Raw genomic sequence first — 12,912 nt, forward strand, 5'->3', positions numbered from 1 at the left:
ATACCCAAGAAGGCGCAGAAATAATCTTCATTCCCTCGACCCCGCAACTAACACTCTCTCCCTCTCTCTCTCCCTCTCCCCCTCTCTCTCTCCCTCTATCTCTCCCTCCCTCTCTCTCTTTCTCTCTCTCTCTCTCTCTCTCTCTCTCTCTTTCAGTTCCCATCGGAGCTTAAGCTTTGTGAATATGGCCCGGGGTAGGTCGAAATAGTCGTGGAAAAACGGCTAAGAATTCGAATCGATATTTTCGTTCGTCGCGACACTACGAATAAGAGAACGAACGAGAACGTAGGTTTCTTTTCCACGACAGGGGAGGGGGAGAGATGAGAGAGAGAGAGAGAGAGAGAGAGAGAGAGAGAGGGATTTCGAAGGAAACTCGTGGAAAACATGGAGACGTAGTTTCTTCCTTTTCCTCGCTTTTACCCTTCCACCTATACCCCTTCCTCCTTTACGCTGTTCTCTTACCGCGAGCTTACCTTCACCCCTTTTATCCCTTTTCTCATCCTTCCTTTTATACAGATTAATCATAGAGAAAGAGAAAGACGGAAAACGTTAGATATTCGAAAGGCAATCGGTATGTAATCAAAGGGTAGATTTATGAGCCGATATTTTTATCATTCACCTCGGATTCCAAGATAGAACTTTTGCCATCGAATTCTATAGGTGATTCCTTCCTACCTTTCTTCCTACCTTTCTTCCTATCTTCTGTCCGTTCTTCATCTCCGTTATTCTCTTTCGAACGTGGATAAAATTTTCGTTTCCGTGTCTTCTCTTAACCGAGAAAAAGAGAGACAGAGAGACCACAGTCAAGTCCTTGGTATCCAACGACTACTAAACTCTCCTACCTGTCTATCTATACCAACGAACCAACCAGCGCCCATGCCAGTTCCACCAACTTCCTTATTCTTTTTTAAGTCCGTTACAACTCCCGGAAGTTCATTAGAGCCTTTCAATGCTTTCATTTGCATACCTAACAATATTATACCGCATACCCTGACGATAGATCCTACCGTCGCTACCTTTTACGTTCTGTTTGCTCGTGTTCTTTTCGTTGGTGTGTTAGTTGAAACGAAAAGAAGACGAAGAAGTAAAAATAGAAGAAGTAGAAAAAGTAGAAAGGGTAGGAAATGTCACAGAGGAATCCCCTGCCAGTGCGTTAAGGTAAAATCGGACCTACCTTTTCTCAAAACGATACTTTCCTGCAAAAAAAAAATAATAATAATAAAAAGAATTTCTTTGAGAGAGGGTTTAAAAATGATGGAAGGTTAAGAAAAGTATAAAGTGTATGGTCGCGGTGGAGAATGAAAGAAGAGGGGTGGGTGGATGGGGGTTAGGGGGTGCTAACACGAAGATAAGAATGATACATTTAGGTGGGTTTTCGATCGATATTATGGAGCAACTTTGATGGAACTTTCATCGACTTATTCGCAAAAGGAGAATAGTGATCCACATAGGTTTTCGTATTATCGGAGTCCATCCGTTTTCTCCACCGAGAGCGACGACCGACAAAAAGCATCTAAGCCGAGAAAGATGGCGAAGGATCGTAGACCGTGAAAGAGGCTTTTTGCTATCGACGACACGAGAAAAAAAAAGAAAAGAAGAAGAGGAAGTAGAAGAGGTGGAGTGAGGAAAAGGGTGACACGACGACGCGTTAACAAGAGAATCGAACAAAAAAAAATGGATTAAAGTTTGATTCGTTCGCATAATCGCGTATTTACTCATCCAAGATGTTTTTTAAGGTTTATAGGCGTTTTTTTTTTTTTTTAGATTATTTTATTTTTATTTTATATATTTAATATATGCATGAGCACACGTGTTTATATATGAAACGTATTACAAACTATATTTTACAATTTTATCAAAATTTTATTTATTACAAATTTATCAAAATTTATTGTAATAATGTAAAGTTCGTACTTTGTTTGTGTGTGTATGTGTGTGTCGTCTTGCTTTACGACATTTTTATTAAAAGAAGAAAAATCTTTCTTCCCATTTAACATTTGTGTATGTGTGTTCATTTTAAAGAACGCGTTACTCGGACCTGATTTATTTTTAACTCTTTTATTCTCCTACGTTTGCGTAAAAAGCGTAATGTCTTTTAATGTTTTCTTTCTTTCTCTCTTTTTATTTTTTTTTGTCTGTTTGAATTACACTTCTGCTTAATAATGGAAAAAGAGAAAGATAGGATGAGAGAAAGATAAAATTCGTTCTCTATTGTAGAGATAATATAATGGAAATAATCATTTAAATCCCACATTAGCATCCGAAAGTGATTAAAATCTGGGCTCAGCTTAATGAAAAAAAGGTGGTTTCATTAAAAGAATGTTTTAATAGATATGTAATTAATATTATACAGAGGACAATATAATTTTTTTATATTTTAATATTCTTTATATACATAATTTGTATATTTTTAATTTATATTTCAAAAAAATAGTTTTTGTATAATTTGGAAAAAATATAAAACCTATATATTATTAATAATAAAATTATAATTCATTCCTATATTAAAGGAAAGATAAGAGAGAGAGAGAGAGAGAATCCGGTTTTGGAGAACACCAGGACAATTAAAATCGAACAAGTACTTTCATTATCATACGAGAGAACTTTTCTTGTGAATGAGGAAGGCCTTTCTTAATTACAATACAGAAAATAAAGGACAGCTATGTTAAAGTTCTACATTTTGTTCCTACTTGACATCCTTTCGCGTTACTTTAGTCCATTGTCCATCGAATTAAAAGATTTTTTATAATGAATACTCAAATCTTTTAACACATCTTCGAATAAAATGAATTCAAAAAATTGTCAATTAATTCATCCAAATTGTTTTACTATTTTTACAAATATTATTTTCTTTAACCTTATGTATAATTTGAATTTTATTTAAAAAAATGTCTGATCATATATAAGGAATATACAGTTCTTTACTTATACTACTTAAATCGTTCAAAAAAATATGAATAATTTTCAAATGAAAGAAATATAAATCTTCAATAACAAAACTTAAAGTTAAAACAAAAACATAATCTTATCGAATTATAATAATGTAATAAATATAATGAAATATATAAAATATAATAGATGTAATACAATATATAAAATATAATAAATATAATAATATAATAAATCTTATCAAATTATCAAACAATTAAATGTTTAGGTATCACTAAATAAAAAAGAAAATTACATACTATACACAATACGATACGCAACTTGGTATTTTACAAATATTACTAAGGGTTAAATAATCAAGCCAAGAACATGGTACTTACTTCATATTTACTTACTTATAAAAGAGACATTTCTTGAGGTATCGTATACTATACTCTCCCTTCGTATTTTCAATCAGAATCATTTCCCCAAAGTGTGCTTCTCTTTTCCCTTTACCCAAAGTAAATACAAAATAGTCGCTAGGGGGAAAGGATTCGATATACCGCGATACCTCGATACTTACATCACGTTGAATGTCTCTCGTCTTCGGTTGGTAAATACACGGAAGTTCACTTAAAAGATGCCACTCTTCATTTCCTCTTTTTTTCTTTTTCTTTTTTCTCATCATCCCTTTTTTCACCCGTCGTCCCATCTTTCCTTCCATTTCGTTCTATTCCGTTCCGTTCCTCGATGTTCCTTTCACCACGACTGCGCTGTCTAGCTTCCCCTTTTTGAGAGTCCTCGTTCGCTTGCTCTTTTACCTAGCAATCGTAGTTAACTAATTAGTTACATAATTAATTAATCTTCCTCTTTAATCTAGCTTGAGGCAGTTCCCAGAAAGAGAGAGAGAGAGATACATAGAGAAGAAATACACCTTTTTCTTTCTTTCTCATCATCCTGAAAACGATCTATCTCTCTCTCTCTCTCTCTCTCTCTCTCTCTCTCTCTCTCTCTCTCTCTCTCATTTTTTTCCTTTCTTTTTTCTTTTCCTCTTTTTCTTTCTTTGTCCTTTGCTAACTTTTCCGAGTTATATTACAAGATGTTTGTAATATCATTTTTATTTTTATTTTTACGAAATTAGTAACTAAGAAGATATATGAGAGATAATTTTAATTATAAAATCTTGGTCTCGTGCTAGCTAGCTCACTACCTCTCGCAACCAATCAACCTTCGTCCCTGTCCCCGTTCCCGTCCTCAACCTATGCCCATGTAAATTGTGATTAAATATTCATTGAATAATTAAAATGATTATTTCGTTCAACGTAATTCCGTCCATCGATATTTCTACTGATATTTGTATTAAAAGAGAAAAAAAATAAAAAAAAGAAAATACTTTACCTTTCCCCCGAGCTTTTACATTTTGTTAAATACAATGTCCTTAATAAAATTTCTTTTATTTTTTTTTTAACAATTATTTTCGTATATCAACATTTTGATGATTGTATTACAATACTAATTATTATATGAGTTTTTAACGATAACCATCGAACTCATCTTCATCTCCTACATACATTAATTCTGATGTACAAACATAAAAACAAATAAATAAAATTATTTAAATTAAACTAAAAATAGGAAATATTATAATTGCTAATATTTTTCACATTACGTACTTAATTTATCGATCGAAAAATATTAACGTGGTTGATGATAATTAGAGTAAACGGGGTTGTTAACTATATCGAAGTATTATATTTATTATTTGATCGTTCACCAGCTACCGGATATATATCTTTCTCTCTCTTTTTTTCTCTATCTATCTTTCGTTCTTCCTCCCGTTGATTAAAATTCATCGAGAGCTTGGTCGAACTTTAATGTAATTCTAAGATAGGTCTTTAGTTACGTCATCGTCCTTCCGTGTTAAAATTCATTAAACTTGCTCGAGGACTTAAGGCGATCGTAAGATTGTGGAGTTATTCGTTATTCGAGCTATCCCTTCCCCCACCCATCCCTTACATTTCCTCCTTCTCTTTTTTATCCTTTACACTCCATCTTTCTTTCCTCTTCCATCTTTTTAAATGGACCAAAAGTGAATATCTATTTTCGATATGTATTCATTTAGTAGTATTATATTCTTAAATGAAACATTAATTATTCGATCAAAACTGAACTATGATGATTAACATTTCTACCCCCTTCTTTTGTTTCTTTTATTTTATTTTATTTTTATTATTTTTTATTACAGTAACACATCGCTCGTGCGTATTCACGCAACATCGAAAGGGTGGGGGGGGGTGTCTTTTTTTTTATCGACAAAATTTCAAACACGTTTTCGAACAGCGACAACGACGACAACGACAACGGGGGTAAAAAAACGTAGAGTCCTACAAAAAGCTCCCATTTTACTTTATTTTATTGTTTTTATTTTTTGGCAGTGTGTGTGTTTTAAGGGCGTCACGTCACTGTGCTACGAGGACTTTTCCCATCTGCAAATTATATCGGATTTGGTTTGGGATAACCCCATTGTTACGATATTTTGGTCCCGTTCATTCGTTCATTCGTTCATTCGTTCGTTCGTTGGTTCGTTCATTTTCAAAGTACTTACTTTCAAACGCACGAACCGTCTAATTAATTAATCTTCCTTTTAATCTCGCCTGGGCCCCATTATTTCCTCTTTTTCTTCTCTCTTTCGATGATCCTCCCTTTCTTTCTATCTCTTTTTCTATCCCTCTCTCTTTCTCTCTCTTTCCCCCTTTTTTGTTTCATTCGGTTCTAGAGGGTTTTAATAAATTAGTTCCCTCCTCCCTCTATAACCTCCCTTCCTCTTCCCTCCTCCGCTTCTCTTTCTCTTTCTCTCTTTGTTTCTTTCTTTCTTTCTTTCTCTTACACGTACTTTCACTCTTACTTTTTCGTTTACTCTTCATTCGGTCCTACTATAGCTGCTTCCTCTTTTTATTTCATTCGCGGCGGCTTACAAATCTACGCAAAGATTCTCGTGACACCATGAGAGAAAGAGAGAAAGAGAGAGAGAGAGAGAGAGAACGAATTACTCTTAGTAAAATCCTGAATGCAATGGATGATCTGCTTTTTTTCTTTTTTTTTCATTTTTGTTTTTATTTTTTTATTATTTCAATTGGTAACTCTCTGTTCGGTTTCTCTTTCTTCTATTATTTTAGAACAGCTTTTACTGTAATTTCTAATATTGTGATTAAAAAGTTAACGAGATAATAAATTAATAATAATAATAATAATAATAAAAATAATAAGGATAACAATATTAATATTTTTAAAAATTGGTGATACGTGTAATAATAAGGGTGTTTCGATTTTTAAATTAGAACGAAGAATAGAAATGAAAAATAATTTCCGTGCATGTTTCTTAAGAAAATAATCAAAATTAAAGCAAAAGAAAGCAAGAAAGAAAATAAAGAGAGAGAGAGAAAGAAAAAAGAAGAAGAAGAAGCTAGGAAAATTTTGCGAGATGTGGCTAAGCGAATAAAGCTAGTAAAATGAAATTCCGAATATGAGAAAAAATAGAAACTTTCGGAATAAAACTAGGAAAGAAAATAGGTAGAGAAAGAATTGTGGGTAGAAATAATGTGTTTTATGTCGAAAATGACCTCTACTTTACTGTTTCCTTCTATTTCCCTTTTTTATTCTCTTATCTTTCCCTTTTTTTTCTTTTTTACTTTTTCATTTTTTTCTCAAGCGTAATGGAACAAGAAGAGAAAAGAAGATAATAAAAAGTGAACATAGTACTAGACAAAAAAAAATATAGAATGAAACGAGAGATAGATACATAGATAGATGTATGGATAGATAAAAAAAAAGGTGAGGAATGAGAAATAAAAAAACGGAAACTTACGATTTGTAGAACATTAGAGAATGCTGGTTGCTTATAATTTAAATTTTCACGCGTACGTAAAATGTGGAGGCAAGATAAATTCATATTTAAACTTTCTCCCCCTATTATTGTTATTCATTTTGTTACATTGCATGAATTACTAAAAGCTACTACTATCTAAATAAAATATGAAAATAAAAAAAAATAAAAAATATTACTATAAATTTAATAACTAAAATAACGATGTTATATTTTATTTCGAGATACGAATCGTATCGGTTTTAGCGTACAGTTAAAAAAAATATATACTTTCCAGTAAAAATTATATTTTAGATTTTTTTTTTTTACGATAAATTTGACTTCTGGTAAATCCTATTTTGCATTAGCATGCAAAAAAAATTACGTGAAAAAAGAGAAGAAAATTGTATAAGATAGAAAAGTTGGTTGTGTTTTTGAACATATTATCCCAGTGAGATGAAGACAGGATTTTTATTGAGAGGACACGCCACTGGAATATTCGCCGTCGTGGTTTTCCTGCGGGCTTAAAAGCCAACGACAATAAGCAAATGCTGTAGAAAGATGTAGTCCGAATGCGATTCCGACAGAACGTTAAGCCGCCGGATAAAAGAAATCCCATCGTAGTTTCTTGACAAAGCGAAACGCGTTCTAAGAACAAAGAGTAAACAGAACGCCCTACGAATGTTGTCGTCTCTTTTTCTCTTTCTCTTTCTCTTTCTCTTTCTCTTTTTTCTTTCGCCCCTTCTCTCTGTGATTTGTCGTTCCTATATTCCTATATATATATATATATATATATGTGTGTGTGTGTGTGTGTGTGTGTGTGTTTGCATGCGTCGAGTTAGTAACACAACGTTCCACGATCCTCACATCAGTGTTTCATTTTTTACTTCTCTTTATAGAAGAACCCTTTGAGTTTATACACCAGCTTTCAAAATTTTTCCATCCCGCTGTATGTGAACAGTTTCGAAGAACAAAAAAAAGGAAATAGGTATATGTATTATATACTTAGAAAAAAAACTATAATACATAGTCAAAGTAAAACAGATTTTTTTGTTTATAAAGTCGGATAAACAAGAACAACAATTTTAGTTATTTCTACGCCTTTGCATTAGATTTATTTTAAAAATCGTACTTTAAAGTGTACCGATTCGTTGTACCGTAGACTATGCATATTTACGCTAAGATAGATAATCGCTATGCTATGAATTGTATCGAATTATTATGCTCACCGAACTGTATATATATATATATGTATAAATGCACGCATATAGATATAATATAATATAGTATAATATAATATATGAAGAGAGAAATTATAAACTGTATTCTAGTACAACGCACACGTATTCAATACTTTAAACTACCTCTCTCTCTCTCCCTCTCTTTCAAATTTTCTTCAAACTTATTCAAGGCACAATTATAATCGTTATTTAATCGTTCTAATGCGCGAAATCGCACGACATAATATCGTCCCGTTGTCGCGTTTTAACCCCTTCGTTGCACTACTACTACTACTACTACTACTACTATTACTGTTCACCCTCTCTCGCATTACGCAGAAGTTTTCGAGGTCCCGAATCACTGCTAGAAGAGAAAGAGAGAGAGAGAAAGGTAGTCGTTCAGGTCGTGCTCGAAATTCAGAAATACTTGCCTGTTTTGTTTCGCCAGTAACGTTCAAGCAAGCAATGTCTTTACTCGAAAGTTTCAAATTCTCTCTAGCGTTAGGAAACATCGTCGTCTTCGTCGTCGTTGTCGTCGTGTAGTCTCGTCTTTCTCTTTCTATCTTTTATATCTTTTTCTTACTCTCTCTCTCTCTCACACACACTCTTTTAGAAAACGAGTGCTCACTCGTTTTACACGAGAAAGATGGTTGATGAGTGTGGCACGAGGGGTGGTGGTAAGAGTAGTAGTAGTAGTAGGAGTGTGTTGAACGTAGAACGGTAGACTCAGATTCAGGTTAATTACTCTAGGCGGACGAATCGTGACTCTGAACATGTGTTTCAAGATACGAGAATGTGCGAGAGCACCCGCGACGGCCGTAATCCCTGCATTCTATGCGTTCTCTTTCCCCCACCGACTCCCACTCCTAACTCCCTTCCTCTATCTAACTATCTGTTCTTTCTCTCTGCGCAGGAAACACGTGCGCATACTTTCAACCTTTGCACGCGCCTTACACACACACACATTTTCAAACGAAAAAATAAAAGACGGAAACAGGTAGATAGTAGATAGGTAGATAGGTAGGGTGGAATTTTCAAATCCAAATACGACCAATTCTATCCTCCGTTGAATCGACTACGAGGGTGGTGGGTGTTCGTACCCTTTTCTCGTCCACGAAAAATGTCTCGACAAAAAAAAAGGCTAAAGGAAAAGTAACGATCCACACTTGCACTAATACCACCCTCTTTCTCTCTCTCTCTCTCTCTCTCTCTCTCTCTCTCTCTCTCTCTCTCTCTCTCTCTCTCTCTCTCTCTCTCTCTCTCTCTCTCTTTCTCTCTCTCTCTCTCTCTCTCTCTCTCTCTCTCTCTCTCTCTCTCTCTCTCTCTCTCTCTTTGTCTACTTACGTTTTAGAGAGTGTAGAAAAGAACAAAAAAAATAGGTGGAAATTGTACGGACCAAAACTGTTGGGATTAATCGAACAATTAAAATTAATTCGCATGCAAACTTAAACGATCTAGATAGGAACGGGTTCTATTGGAATATGCAATACGTTGTTCAGGTTTAAATGAATTCGTTAATTATTTTCATCGGGTACAATTTTTCTAAATGCAAACGTGGCTTTTCGCATGAGTAAGTCACTTAATTTATGTATATGTATGTATGTGTGTGTGTAGATATGTGTAAATTTACGTTTTCCACTCTACGACCCAACGTTTCTCTCTCTCTCTCTCTCTTTCTCTCTCTCTCTCTCTCTCTCTTACTTAAATTCTCTCCAAATTCTCAGTGACATACGTAATTCGTTGAAACTATGAAGTGTCGATAGAAGTCCTCTGTTTGAATAGACGTTTATTGCGCACTTGGAATGAGGATATTAGGGAAGCCAAACCAAGGGGAAAACGAACTAATTAGTCAAAGTACACGAGAGTGCTAATGTAGTCGAGTAACGCAAAATGTTCAGAATTCATGAACCATAATAAGAAAAAAAAGAAAAAAAGAAAAAAGGTTATATGACTGTTTAATGAGAATAAAAAATAAATCTTTATCGGTTAATTATTATTACTTATTTACCGATTTATATTTGTGTTCAACGAACTAATTAATAATTTGATATATTATAATCATTTTAATTATAAAGTGCAATAAATGAAAATGAGCAATTATTTCAAAGACAAAAGTGTATATATAATAATAATACATGTAATTATAATAGTAAATATATTTTGTGATACAATATAAATTATATTGTGTGTGTGGAAATTTAGAAAAGATGGCTCTTTCTTCGAAGGAGAGAAACTGTATATAGGAAGAGAAGTTGATGCGAAAGAAATGAAGCAATTAGCCAAAGTACCAGCAAATGAAGCTTAATAAGGGTGCTGCGCTCGTCCTCTCATGGTTAAAATATACTTACTGCTACGCGACCGGCAACTAAAAAAGAAAGACCAAAAGGTAGAAGAGCAAATATAACGAGAAGAAGAAGAGAGAGAGAGAGAGAGAGAGTTATGCGGAAGGAAAAATGTAAATTTTTTAAAAACCTTGACGAACATTTTCAAATATTATCTTTTTTACAAAATTTAATATCTTACCACGGCACACTTGCATATTAAATACTGTGAATAAATAATCTTACAAAAATTTTACACAAATTTCCATTACCATCCTATATGAACAAATATTCTCGTCAAAATAAACATATATAAAATAAGATAAAAATAATAAGTAGAAATCTATTCCAAAAGATCATCATTCTTATAAATTACATTTTTTTTTCTTAGTAAATTTTCAAGAAGTATTTGTAAATCAATAACAACAAATTTTACGTTATATAGTTGACCTCATTATTTATTTACTAACGTTAAAATACAACACCGATACGCATTTCTCTTTTATGTTTAAAAGCACAAACGTGAGAAATAAAAATAAATTACTCTCTGTAAATGGGAAAAGTCATTACCAATGTCATAATGATCCCCAATTGTTGAACGTATGTAATGTTACATTGTCGTAAGAGATTTTTCCAACCTCTATATTCTTTTCTTTTCTCTCTCTGTTAGTCAAGCCCAAATAGCTAATATAAATCAACCCTTGCAATATCGTTGTACCTTGCGTCTTAGACATTGCTTTTTGCTAAGAATAGAGTAACAACTAAAATACGTATAGGCGTATTGTTTTTCCAAGTGATAAAATATATCCGCGTGGATGATACGGTTTAAATGTTTCTCCTCCATACCTTTCACCCTTCTCTGCGTTTCATCACACAATCATAAATACTACACACACAACACCTAACTCGATCCCGGGACTCTTTTTTAATGTCGGTACCATAATTCCGCACGATTTAACACGAATTATATCGCGTCGACAATTTTTCTCTTAATCTTTTTCTTCCTATAATTTCACTTATAAAGGTGTACCTATCATTTATTTATATATATTATTTTTTATTAAATTCTTACGCTCTAAATTGAAAAGGTTTGTTTCAATATTGAATTATATTATACAAGATTTCTACTTATACATTTGTAAAAGAAAAAGGATAATAATAATAATTTCAAAAGAAATAAAACAATAATTTTTGCAGTAATATCTATAGATTTAAAAGATAATTGTACAAAAAGTGTAAGCAACAGGCTATAACACGGAACATGCATTTATTCCACGTTATTTATATACGTAAATGTATATATATATATATATATATCAAAGAGATAGATAATTTCGTGTGATTGAACGCGATAAAGGTAGAAAAATTTGCGAGATATCGTTACGGGACAGCAGGTTCCGTGTCGTTGGATGGGGTAACAAGAAGAAGAAGAAGAAAAAGAAGGAAAAGAAGTAAAAAGGGTAGAAGAAGGAGAAGGAGGAGAAGGAGGAGAAAAAAGAAGGTAACGCTTCGAATCGAGTGAAGGCACGTAACTCCTTGAGAATGGAAACATCTTCTATCGAAGGGAAGAAAAAGATGCCGATAAAAGAGAAAAAGGTGGATGGTTGGGAGGGAAAGGGGAGTTGGAAGAAACGGAAAAAGGTGGGAAAGGGTGTGGAGGAAGACACAGAGGAATGCAAATGGTCGTCGTGCAGGGTTCCTTCCCTCGCTCGATATGCAAAAGAAGAAATATTTGTGTCGTACCAAGAAAAAGAAAGAAAGGGAAAGAAAGAGAGAGAGACAGGGAGTGCCACGGTGTGTGCACACTTCTTTTACTATTTTCTACTTCGTGTAATGGAAGAAGACTCTAGTAAAGAAGAAGAAGAAGAAGAAGAAGAAGAAGAAGAAGAAGAAGAAGAAGAAGAAGAAGAAGAAGAAGAAGAAGAAGAAGAAGAAGAAGAAGAAGAAGAAGAAGAAGAAGAAGAAGAAGAAGAAGAAGAAGAAGAAGAAGAAGAAGAAGAAGAAGAAGAAGAAGAAGAAGAAGAAGAAGAAGAAGAAGAAGAAGAAGAAGAAGAAGAAGAAGAAGAAGAAGAAGAAGAAGAAGAAGAAGAAGAAGAAGAAGAAGAAGAAGAAGAAGAAGAAGAAGAAGAAGAAGAAGAAGAAGAAGAAGAAGAAGAAGAAGAAGAAGAAGAAGAAGAAGAAGAAGAAGAAGAAGAAGAAGAAGAAGAAGAAGAAGAAGAAGAAGAAGAAGAAGAAGAAGAAGAAGAAGAAGAAGAAGAAGAAGAAGAAGAAGAAGAAGAAGAAGAAGAAGAAGAAGAAGAAGAAGAAGAAGAAGAAGAAGAAGAAGAAGAAGAAGAAGAAGAAGAAGAAGAAGAAGAAGAAGAAGAAGAAGAAGAAGAAGAAGAAGAAGAAGAAGAAGAAGAAGAAGAAGAAGAAGAAGAAGAAGAAGAAGAAGAAGAAGAAGAAGAAGAAGAAGAAGAAGAAGAAGAAGAAGAAGAAGAAGAAGAAGAAGAAGAAGAAGAAGAAGAAGAAGAAGAAGAAGAAGAAGAAGAAGAAGAAGAAGAAGAAGAAGAAGAAGAAGAAGAAGAAGAAGAAGAAGAAGAAGAAGAAGAAGAAGAAAAAGGTGAATAAGGGAAATAAGACGGGGGTGTTCGTCGTCGAT

General features: G+C 33.5%; 1 protein-coding gene and 1 long non-coding RNA gene across 3 annotated transcripts in view; one reads left to right on the forward strand and one right to left on the reverse strand.

The window, feature by feature from the left end:
• stet (stem cell tumor) overlaps positions 1-12,912 on the forward strand; it is a 341,302-nt gene that overhangs the window by 287,907 nt on the left and 40,483 nt on the right. The window lies entirely within an intron of this gene.
• The window catches only part of LOC149033021 (uncharacterized), a 114,876-nt gene that overhangs the window by 76,332 nt on the left and 25,632 nt on the right, over positions 1-12,912 (reverse strand). The window contains exon 2 of the long non-coding RNA XR_016176119.1: positions 3,452-3,689. This is a non-coding gene — a long non-coding RNA (uncharacterized LOC149033021). The remainder of the gene's footprint in view (positions 1-3,451; positions 3,690-12,912) is intronic.

The sequence above is a fragment of the Polistes dominula genome, unplaced genomic scaffold (genome assembly GCF_049000335.1).
Source record: "Polistes dominula isolate Pdom_NZ unplaced genomic scaffold, Pdom_raw_medaka contig_31, whole genome shotgun sequence".
Lineage (NCBI taxonomy): Eukaryota > Metazoa > Arthropoda > Insecta > Hymenoptera > Vespidae > Polistes > Polistes dominula.